At 36.3% G+C, this 8,294-nt stretch overlaps 1 long non-coding RNA gene across 1 annotated transcript; it reads right to left on the bottom strand.

The window, feature by feature from the left end:
* Positions 1 to 528: 528 nt before the first annotated feature.
* LOC107704088 (uncharacterized) lies at positions 529 to 2,060 on the bottom strand. The gene is made up of 3 exons (XR_001635906.1): positions 1,990 to 2,060; positions 1,441 to 1,443; positions 529 to 540 (listed from the first exon to the last, which is right to left on the bottom strand). It is a non-coding gene; the product is annotated as an uncharacterized LOC107704088 (long non-coding RNA).
* Positions 2,061 to 8,294: the final 6,234 nt, after the last annotated feature.

The raw sequence follows: 8,294 nt of genomic DNA on the forward strand, positions 1-8,294 counted from the left end.
TAGTGGTTTTGGGAAACACTAAATTAATATATTTAGATAATGATGGAGCATTCAACCATAGCTGGCTATGGTTAGTAATGCTTTTTGAAGACGCCCCCTTGATGATGTTTCAAACCAGGGTGTTTTTTGTTTGCTCGTAAGAAATTATCAGTTTCTGCTCTTGATCAGAAGTTATTGTTACTGTTTTCTTTTTTAATCTCATTAAGTCGTCAAGTCACCTTTATTTATATAGCCCTTACATTGTGTCAAAGCAGTTTTATAGTGTTAACCAGGAAAAACGTGTGCTGATAATGCAAGACAATAGAAAACAGTCAGTTTATCAGTTACAGTTAGTTCATTGTTGATTCAGTGATGTCATCGTCCAGCTCAGTTCAGTTCTCTTCAAATAGCGTCTGTGCAGTCAAGTCAACAATGTTGCCAGAAATTGTGTCCCCAACTAAGCAAGAGAAAGGCACTGTAGCAAGGAATCAAAACTCCGTCTGTGACAAAAATGGAGAAAAAAATCCTTGGGAGAAACCAGTATCAGTCAGGGGGCCAGTTCTCCTCTGGCCAGACAAAACCAGCATGGTGTGCTTAATTCCAGGCTGCAACACAAGTCAGATTGTGCAGAGGACTCGTCTGGTTCTCGTGGTCTTGAGCCGATGGCCGACGAGGTCTTCACAGGATATCAGTCTCTAGGGTTCCTCTAGTTAACATGGTCACCGCTGACATAAAGGTCATCTCTAGGTGCTGATCCACCATCTGGACTGGATCGAGGTGACTGCAGTAATCATCTGATCTGGATACGGACTGGATCTGGATGGCTATGGTAAATCACATTTAATTCTAATTAAAATGTATTTTCACAAATAATTTAAGAGTTCCAAAACACTACCACCGTCTTTCTTACATGAGCATGAAATGACATATAGGCATATTACAACAACTCATTTTATTCTTATTCTTATTCTTGTTATTAAAGTTATTATTTTGACGTAACATCTCAACCTTTTTTTTTCCAAGTCAAAAATTAAATTTAATGTGAATCAACCAGATTACATATTACAAAAATATTTTTTAAGGGTCAGTAGAAATTAATCCTTAAATTAACAAAGACACTACCCGTTTTTAACAGTGTGCTAATTTAAAGGCCAAACTCCCTTTTCTGGGTTGAGACATCTCTTTCCTTTCTTCCTTTTGGTTATTCCACACTCTTTCATAACTGAGAATAGACATGGGTTGAGCCCACAGTTTGGAGATAAATCGGTCTGGCGATTCAGTCATTCATGAAATTCTGCTCACTGTAATGAGTCATGCTTGTCTTACTCACCCACAGTGTTGGGAGTAATGCGTTACAAAAGTAATGCATTACAGTAACTGATTAATTTTTGCTGTAACGCAGTAGTGTAAGGCATTACTAATCAATTTCCAGTAATATTTTACTCATGCATGCGTTACAACACACTTTTAGCCCAAAATGTAATTGTTCAAAGAAAAAAAAAACAGCAAGACATTAACGAATCAAAAATGCCTGCAAGTAAGTTCTATTTCCTGTTCGTGGTCAGTCAATAGCCGCGTGTGGTGTCCAAGTTTGTAAATAAAGACTAAACGACAGCTTCTGATATATTTGTTTAGCGATTTATTTCATTCATCTCCCTCTCGCTGGTGGAACTTTTTATTGTGTGACGTAGTCCAGGGAAGACGTGTTTAGGGCGGGTTTTACAGGACTGCCGTGAGGCTACTGGCCCGACAGTGGAAACGTGGCGTGATTTCGGCCTCTGAGCTTGAGGTCCAAGGCTATTAGCCCCGCCCGGCTCGCTGTAAGCCCCGGCTCGCACTGGCCAGTGGAAAAGCGGCTAATGGATGAAGATAGCAGAAGACTGTACATGCGCGAGATGGATGTATGCGCATCTTCTCATGGCATTAGAGTTTACATATAGTCCTGTTGTTTCTAATATGAATAGACCCAAGCTATTCACAGATATTGCCAGATAATCACTTTACCTCTACCATACTTTTAACAGACTTGGATCGTTTGTGATTCTGGCTGTCATCCTTTCTTGCACTGTCTTGAGCCTTCACTTTGCCAATTATAAGCTATATTTTTAGTAGCCTGGATAGCGCACAGTCATTATGCTACACCATATCGCCCTCTACTGGATGTAAAATGCTCTGCAGTACATTTTGACCAGGGCTGTCCAAACTCGGTCCTGGAGGACCGGTGTCCTGCAGAGTTTAGCTCCAACTTGCCTCAACACACCTGACTGGACGTTTCTATGCCTAGTAAGAGCTTGATTCGCTGGTTCAGGTGTGTTTAATTAGGGTTGGAGCTAAACTCTGCAGGACACTGGCCCTCCAGGACCGAGTTTGGACAGCCCAGATTTTGTCATTTTAGAATGTTAAGTATGGTAACACTTTAGAATAGGGAACACTTATTCATTATTAACTACGAAATTTTCCTCAATAAATTCCTAATTTGCTGCTTATTGATAGTTAGTAAGGTAGTTGTTAAATGTAGGTATTGGGTAGGATTAGGGATTTAGAATAAGGTCATGTAGAATAAGGCATTAATATGTGCTTAATTACTACTAATCAATGGCTAATATTCTAGTAACATGCATGCTAATAAGCAACTAGTTAAGAGACCCTAAATTAAGGTGTTACCTTAAGTTCTACTTCTGTAGTTATTTTGCAGATTTTGTCATTTTAGAATGTTAAGTATTGTAACACTTTAGAATAGGGAACACTTATTCATTATTAACTACGAAATTTTCCTCAATAAATTCCTAATTTGCTGCTTATTGATAGTTAGTAAGGTAGTTGTTAAATGTAGGTATTGGGTAGGATTAGGGATTTAGAATAAGGTCATGTAGAATAAGGCATTAATATGTGCTTAATTACTACTAATCAATGGCTAATATTCTAGTAACATGCATGCTAATAAGCAACTAGTTAAGAGACCCTAAATTAAGGTGTTACCTTAAGTTCTACTTCTGTAGTTATTTTGGTGAAAGTAACCCAAAAGTCATAAAGGAGTCATGTAACGCATTGAATGAACTCCAACAATCACACCTTTGTAAAGACCAAATATTAACACTGACTTTTTAGTTATCTTAGATCAACTGAATAGTGCTGAAATAGCCCTTTTTTTTTCAAGTGTTTGTATGATATTGATAGTTTAAGAGATGCATTTTGCTCTCTATTTCTCATGTAAAATGTGATTATAGCTCAATTAATATAAATGAATATAAACACAAAAATATACATAAATAATATCAATAGTCATAATGCTAATAATGCAAATAAATCAAACAGTGGCATACACCTACTTTTATACAGCTTAACAAATCTTGGCGTTACGTAAACTAAACTGTTGGCAAAAATGATGGCAAAATGTAAGTCATGTCAACTTGACATTTCAAGTACAAGGCAATTAGGGGAGACCAGGGATGACAATTTTTGCTCTAACATCAGTAACTCAGTGTTATTACTTTGATGTAATTTTCAAAGATATATCTGCTGCAAATTAAAATGATTTTAAAATCTCCTACTCATCCCTAAACTAGGTAAATTAACATCACTTACAAAGAGAGTTATTACAGTCTACCCCAATACCGGGTGAGGTGTAGGTGTGGTGTATTGTAACACTAGAGAACATGGAAAGTGTAATATGCGCACATCCAAAAATTTTAGGCAGGTGCTCGATCACATAGAGCACTTCACTGTCAATGAACAAAAATCGGCACACTTCCACTACTGCTCTCAAAAACATCTGCCTGACGAAGATCTTAGAGTCGAAACGCTGTGATTTTAATAAACTTCGTTTTTGAGAGCAGTAGAGGCAGTGTGCCGATTTTTGTTTATTGACAGTGAAAAACTAGAGAACATGGACATGCAAAAATGTACATGCATTTTTGTTAATAAAATGCATTTGTTCAAAATTATTTTTATACCAAACCTAATCAACCCCTTAGGCTACTTCAACTCCACACATTTCATTTAAAGCAATAGAATTCAAAAAGATTAAAAAAAAGAAAGACATTCACATTTTTTATTTTAATTTAGCAAACAGATAAAAAAAAAAATAATTAAAATGGTATAAAAAATATTAACAGTGTGAGTTAGTCATTTTCACTGTAATTTTCGACTTATATATTGTTTTCTTTCCCCCACTTCAACCCCCACTTTCATCTAGGTAAAAATAATGAGTAAACATGATATATCAAATTAAATAAGAGAATATTCTTTAGATGACATCCAGTTCTGTCACGTTTTAAAACATCCATTAAGTTTTCCTAAATTGTTCTACTTGTAAGTCACTTTGGATAAAACCATCTGCTAAAATAATAAGTGAAAATGTTAATTCCTCAGACACAGATTTGTACTCTCACCCCAAGTGGATGATATTATAGTATTATTTTTTAACTGTACCAGTAAGTACCTGTTAGACTGATGGTGTTAAAACCCATCATGTGTGACAAGCATCCGTGACCAGGATGTTTGGTTACAGCTGATTTGAAGATTCTGCAGTATCATTAAACTGAAAAACTGCCCTCACAACAAGTTTATGCTCAATGTATGCAAATCCTTATATTTGAGATCCAAGACTGAATATTATTTAAATGCATTTTCCAACATATCTGTCAACAGACATGGCAGCTTAAATGGTTTGTAGCTTTATCATCCAAATTTGGTGTCTTTCTGAAACACTGTTGTGTTAGATAATTTTAACCATGAACATATTGACTTTTATGTACTCTAAACCTGACTTGGTGCCGATCCACGTCATCTCACCACCTCATCCTTACAGCGTTCCACTTCATTTCAGAATCTGCCAATATCTCCTTAACAAGCAGAGCCCTCAGGTCAAAATATCAGCAAAAGAGATTTTCTGCTGAAAGTCAGATACCCTCCTTCATTCAAAACTCATAGATGCAAGAAAATGACAAGTTTAATATATGGAAAAGAACATGATATTCAAATTCAATAATGTTGAGAAATGTCAATACTGCTATTCATTTGTTTCCAGTGGTTCTTCCCTTTCTGTTCAATTCAATTCAATTCAATTCAAATTTATTTGTATAGTATAATGGAAGTCAGTGGTCACCAATACTGTTTAGTTGCCAAGATTTTTCAAAGCATATTCTTTTGTGTTCCACAGAAGAGATTCATGCAGGTTTGAAACAACATGAGGGTGATTTTTAGGTGAACTACCTCTTTTAAGTTTTTGTGATATTTTGTAATTAACCTGTAAATAAATTCTCATGTTGCTAGGTCAATTCAGAAATATAGCTAAAAAGGTTGTCTTTTGACTCTTAACAGTATATTTGTCGCTATCTGAGGCTGTGATGAAAACCTTTGTGTCTTCGTGTTCAGTCGAGCAAGATTCCATCACCGGTCAAGAGTGTAGGGACATACTGTGTTCCTGTTTTTTTCGGCAGTGATTTGATTCCTATGGACATAGTAGAGAAAACATTATGATGCAATCAGTTTTCTGCATCTCAAGCAAAGACTATTCCTATTCTTGGCTACCGAGAGCAGCCAGGCTATTCAGTGACCCAAATGGAACTCCATCTCCACCTCAACCAGAGTAGGTGATGCTGGAGAGAACAAAGCTGAAAACTATTTTGACAACGTAAATTGAAATAGCTTATTTTGACCCTCTGAAATAATCTGTTTCGCTCCCTTTTATGAATTCAATTTTAATCAGAAATTCAATTAAGTGATTATATGCCTGCAGGATTATTTATTGGCAGTTGTACGGTTTTGCACACATATTTGCCTATAATCTAATGTACATATTCCCTGTACATAATATAAAATCCATCCAATGGGCAAAACAAACACTTGACATTCCATCCCCCTTGGGCAAGCACGTAGCGTCTGACATCATTTCCTCTGTAGACAGCTACCGCACTTATCAATGGTCACTCTAATAAATGCATTAATCACCTCTAATAATGCTCGCTGTTCAGTTGATCAATGACAGACAGTGTCAGTTTAGCTCTTGGGTTATTTAACTAATGGCTTCCTGGAGCAGATCTCACGTCAGGTTCACAGTAATAAATCAGAATGCTGACGTGGAACATGTTCTTCCTGTGATTAAGGAGAAAGTAAATATAGTTTATGAAGAGTTTGAACTTTGCTCTGGTAAAGATGTTCGAAACTGTGGAGTAAAACTACACTGCAAAATACATAAAAAATGTGTTATAAAAAAAATGTTTTGTATGTATTATAACTATAAATTATAAAAACAATACATGAATACATATTAAAATATTAAATAAACTGTAAAATGTAAAAAATATATGTTTAATAAGTAACAATTAAAATCATTTTAAGGGTCAGATCAGGTATAGAAATACATCTTTAAGCAGAGCAGCAACACAAACATGTGCACTTCCTGAACAATAACAGGCAGGAATTGTTTCTGATGCCTGATTAAACCCATGTGACATGTGTCAGCTCTGTATTACCAGAAATCTTTGTTGTTTTATTTGCTGCTTTCATATCTCCCCAGACACTTTGACATTTGCATGCCAGCACACACACGTTTCAGTCGGCAAATTTGCGTTGACTGAAATGTACCTGACTTTTGATGACATTCTTCTCTTTTTCCATCCAGGCAGATATGAGAGCACTTAAGGCCTCCAGGGGCATTTTCACGAACTGCCATATTGCCTTCGGTCTGTTGTGTCCTTGTCTTGTTGATCAGTTCTTATCTACTCAAGTGTTTTTCTCAGACTGCCAGCATCCGGCCTGCAGGCTTCAAAAATACATTATACTTTCTTCCCCTCTGCAGTGTCGAAGAGATGACAGAAACATGTTGTAAATGAGCTTTCCACACAAGAAAGATCAAATAAACCAACTTTAACATACTGAGATATGGTTCAAGTGTGTATCCAGGGCAGGACTTAGGGGGGCGGGGGCCCCTGGGCTTGAGGTTATGTTTGGGCCCTATACCTACACTACAAATGCCCTCAAATAGAACATCATTATGGAGTAACACAAAATCCACAAACATATGCTTTGAGGTTCATAAATAGTACAATTAATATGCAACATGTCTAGGCTATAGTCAAAGTTTAAATGTAATATTAAATATTAATTATAATATAATAAACAGGATGTGTGCTCTCAGCTGAGAGATCAAAACCCTGAGATAACTTTGAGCACAAAAAAAAAAAACTTGGCTTATTAGTATTATAGAAGTTATTGTCATATCTGTGTCCTCTTATGTCAGGTTCTTATTTAATCGATAAATGCAATTATTCATAGATGGATTGTGCATAAATGTTAAGTTTAAATATAACATTTTAATGTAGAAATATTAAATGATTGCAAAAATGAATTAAGCTACTTTTTTAAATATGAAACTACAGTCACCAGTTGGTGGCAGCAAATGACTGTCTTAATGAGACCAAATGGTCGCATTTTGCGACCATTTTTTCTGCCTGTGCGACTTTTGTGAGCGGTCGCACTGGCGCGACCACCGCGTTGTTTAACTCATAAGCGCTGCCATTTCTGTTGCATGTGAGAAACATCAAACGGCAAATGAAGCTGAAAGCATAACGAAACCGCACTACTCGTTTGAACTGCGCAGCACTTCGAGTGTAGAGCGTGGTTTATACTTGCCGCGTCAGCAGGAGCGCGAAGCTGTGTGCAGCAAAAATGATGCGAATATTGAGGAAACGATGGATGGTTTTCATGCTAAAGTAAAGTAAAAGACTGCTTCTTAAACCAAAGGTGTTGACCAACACTGATGTTTTTTTTATACCTGATTAGGCTGATATTAGAAGCTGGTAATGTAAGGGCTTTTGTTTTCTAATTTTTATAGAAGTTGTTCAGCCAAAAATGGAAACTCGAATACATTTCTTTATTTAGCAGACAATTTTCTCCAAAGTAATTTAGCATACAAGCCAACAATACTTCAATACAGCAATGTCAAGTTTTAAGAATAAGGTAGATTAGTCATTTAATTCAATTTAAATGTGTATAGCGCTTTTCACAATACACATCGTTTAAAAGCAGCTTTACAGAAAATGCATGTGTCTGCATTACAAAGCAGAAGTGAATGTGTCCAAGTAATGTTCATTTCACAAATGAACAGTTCAAGGTAATAGAATCATACAGTTAGCTAATATGAATTAATTTCAGGCAGAAGCTCATTAAAGTGATTATTACAAGTGTGACCATAATGATTAAACATACAGAAAATTTGACAGCTGTGCATATGGATTCAAGTTGGCATCATCTGGGGTCCTCGCAGGGGTCAGCATCATCTCTTCCAAGGTGTTGGGTCATCTGAAGTCTTT

This window comes from Sinocyclocheilus anshuiensis, unplaced genomic scaffold (assembly GCF_001515605.1).
Source record: "Sinocyclocheilus anshuiensis isolate Anshui unplaced genomic scaffold, SAMN03320099.WGS_v1.1 scaffold1272, whole genome shotgun sequence".
Classification (NCBI taxonomy): domain Eukaryota; kingdom Metazoa; phylum Chordata; class Actinopteri; order Cypriniformes; family Cyprinidae; genus Sinocyclocheilus; species Sinocyclocheilus anshuiensis.